The 3,799-nt window shown below is 36.9% G+C and overlaps 1 protein-coding gene across 1 annotated transcript in view; it reads right to left on the bottom strand.

The window, feature by feature from the left end:
* Positions 1–3,799, bottom strand: part of LOC106868068 (secretin receptor) — a 725,176-nt gene that overhangs the window by 44,199 nt on the left and 677,178 nt on the right. The window lies entirely within an intron of this gene.

Below are 3,799 nucleotides of genomic sequence, written 5' to 3'. Positions count from 1 at the left end.
AAAAATGCATAAACGTGTACGTTCCTATTACCACATATATATGTATATATAATATATGTGTGTGCGTGCATACATATGAATTTCTCTGTCTGTCTGTCTGTCTGTCTGTCTTTCTCTGTCTGTCTGTCTGTCTGTCTGTCTGTCTGTCTGTCTGTCTGTCTGTCTGTCTGTCTGCCTGTGTCTCTCTATATATGAGACAAGAAACATGCACGTTTCATGCACCAAAGCACTAAAATGTTTTACTGCATATCTGCAGGGAAGTTTTACATAAGTGCAGTCATGTATACTCTCTACATGCATTTATGTTCCTCTAACTATATGCTATTAAATCCGATTTAGCTTTCTTGTGTTTGTATTTCGGCAGATATGGATATCTTCAGTGGACAAGAGGTGATAAACAGTAATTTCTCAGCATATCAACCCGGGCATTAAACATCCTATAAAACTCTTTTCCTCTACTCACACGCCTGGCCATCTTGTCCTCACAGTCGCCAAGTGTGAAAACTTTATTATGCTCACTTCAATTTAACACGGCAACCGGTTCCAACAGTTTCCTTTCCATTCACATTAAGCAGTGCACTATGTTACCAGCATTACACATTTCCCTTCTTTAAAAGCCTTCATCAAGATACAGACATTACACTTGATGGAAACAGTTTTGATCCTCACTCTTTATACACATACAATATGTATCTAAATCTCTCCAATGTACTATAAACTTTACGTCTCAGAATCTCTAAAGTATAATAACGCGATGTAAACTGCAACTGAAAGTCTAAGCTTTCTTTTCAGAATCAGAGTACTGTTCAGCTCTGATCATCTGCTGACTTTGTACGAAGCTCAATTTAGACAGACTTTGAAGTCCTGTTCACATCTCTGAGACGGCATTACACGTACAAAAATGTCCACACTATATTCAAGATTATTTAACTGATTGCCAAAGTTTCATCACCGTGGTACAAATACTGATTAAGATTCATACCATGCTGTTTCTCCTCTCAGCCTCTTCTACTGTTATTTTCACAGCTACTACAACTATCACTATTTGAACCAATATATTCCATATACTATCACTCGGGCCCAACCGATTGATTCGACTCATTTGTCTCTCATTAGTGTTTTTCTCCTACTAGATTCCGTACTAGAAAAATTTTCTTGCTGTTCTTGTTTCAGAACAGTAATCTTATGGAATTCCTTTCCTATCAAAGTTACCTATTTTGATCTCGACCCACCCAGATGTTCATTTTTAATGTCAACTATAACGATTGTGTCAGTCTCGAGGACTTGTAAAATTAGTGGGCTTGGTTCTGTTTGACGACTAACTAAAGAAAATAACACACACACACACACACACACACACACACACACACACGCACGCACGCACGCACACAGACACAGACACACACACACACACACACACACAGAGTGGATCTTCGCTGTTGGACGATAAGGTTTCAGTTGTTAGATCTTTGAATTAACTATTGAATTTACGTTTAAGTGACTGAACATTCATCATATACGCGTATCATTGACGAAAGTTTCAGAGACTATCAGTGTGACGCAGTGTATGACATGGTTGCATCTTCTGAATTACAGCTCAATTCGGCTGAAAGGCTTTTGTACAGTTTCTACCCGATTCATTCGCAAGGTATGTGTCAATCTGAGGCTATAGAAAAGGATTTTTGCCCAAGATTTCAAGCAGTAGGATCGAACCTAGGGCCTCACAGCTGCGAAGTAAACTTCTTAACCTTTCATACATACTGGGCTCCTTCAACATGTATACACGTGCAAAACACACACACACGCATACGCACAAATACGCATACGTATTTATGTTTATGGTAGATATCAGTTAATCTTGTAAGAGGAGGGTATTCGATGTCGGTTTTGAACACCACTTGCCTGGAGAGTCCTTTCTCGTGATTTAATAACTAACCAAACTGTTCTTTAATGTAAATTTCATTCCTGTAACATACTCTTGAAATTACTGGGTTTTATAATTTAATATCAAAACTTGCTGTTACATTCGTCTCTGTCTGATTTTAATTCTTCAGTGTTTAGTTAATTAATTAACGCTACAGATTTCATCGTGCACGAGAATATTGAAAGCTCTGTCAATATGAAATTATGAATTAGTTAGTTTCTAACTTAACCCTTTTGATACCGACCCGCCTTAAACGCCTCTAGTTCTATGATAAAAATCCCCTCTTTTGTTGTTGGTCTAAACTGTAACCTTCCAACAGCATTTTATGTTAATTTATATTTCCAACACCAGTTTAATAATGAGATATATTTAAAAAAATTCTTCAGTATCATTAGCATTGCGGCATTTTTTATGGCTCTTTCACGGTGTGAATTCAAATTCCACCGAGCTCGACTTTGCCTTTTATCCTTTCGGAGTCGATAAAATAATTATCAAGTATACCTTCCCTAGAATTTTAGGTCTTGTGCTTAGAATAGAAAGAATATTGATTTAAACAATAAGGCTGTGAGCTGGCAGAATTGTTAGCACGCAAGCAAAATGTTTATAGTCATTTCGCCCGTCTTCTTGTTCTGAGTTCAAATTCCGCCAAGGCTAGCTTTATCTTTCATCCTTTCGGAGTCGATAAAATAAGTACCAGTTGAGTATTGAGGTCGATGTAACCGGCGTACCCTCCCCCGAAATTGTTGACCTTGTACCAAAATTTGAAATCAATATTAGTTGATTTCAAAAGTAAGTGTATTTCAACCGATGTATGTTACAAAAGGGTTAAACGATGAAATATGTTTCAGCAATGATTAATCACAGATTTCAAAATTGGCAAGCATCTATGATACCGATGCTTGTTATACGAGAAAATCATAGTCAGCAAAAACTAACTGAACGGGACGAATCGATAATACATCGGCCTCTTGGTAGAAAATACGTGACAATCTAACACCAATCACTGTCACTGAGTTGTTCTTCGGTTTGGACATCTAACGTCTTTTGATCCACTATACAGAAGAAAATATTAGTAAAATGTCATACACTATTGTGTGTATGAAATATTAAGCGAGAGAGAGAGAAAGAGAGAGAGAGAGAGAGAGAGAGAGAGACGGGGAAGAAAGAAAGAGACAGGAAAAGAAAGAAAAATTGAAATATAGCGTTAAATTGGACTATCAAAGACATACTTAATTTATGGCAAAAATCGAATGTTTGAACAAAAGTATGAAATACGAAAACGGAAGAAAAGAAAGAAAACCATACAAACAAGAAGAAAACGTTGTCACGACCCAGAATTAATGAGGTGTAACATCATATAAAAAAACAATGGATATATCAAACTAGAACCATTATCCAATAAATATGTTGTTAATTAATCTGCCGGCAGGCAATGTTTTGTAGATCTGAAAAGAAAAAAAGAAAGAGAATAATGAAGACAAATTATAAACAACTTTTGTTCAAGGCACACACACACACAAACACACACACACACACACACACACACATACACACACACACACGCACTGTTCTCATATACCATACACTATTTTATTCATTTACTTGTTTATTCATAGACTCCAGCCATGTTGGGGCATCGCGTTAAATCGACTCCAGTACTTAATTTAAATTTGTCATTAATTCTATCCGTCCCTTTTGTAGAACTTCTAAGATATAGGAATAAACATACCAAGGTCGGTTGCAAACAGTGAGAAACAAACACAAGTACAGAGACAAATACACGCACATACACACATTTGGGACCAACTCACACCCAGTTTCCGTCTACCAAATTGCTTGTCAAGTCATTGAGGCTTTTCTATCCGTCCCTTTTGT

Source organism: Octopus bimaculoides, chromosome 1 (genome assembly GCF_001194135.2).
Source record: "Octopus bimaculoides isolate UCB-OBI-ISO-001 chromosome 1, ASM119413v2, whole genome shotgun sequence".
NCBI classification, from domain to species: domain Eukaryota; kingdom Metazoa; phylum Mollusca; class Cephalopoda; order Octopoda; family Octopodidae; genus Octopus; species Octopus bimaculoides.
The sequence above is the reverse complement of the archived record's forward strand: the minus strand, read 5'-3'. Positions and strand labels throughout refer to the sequence as shown.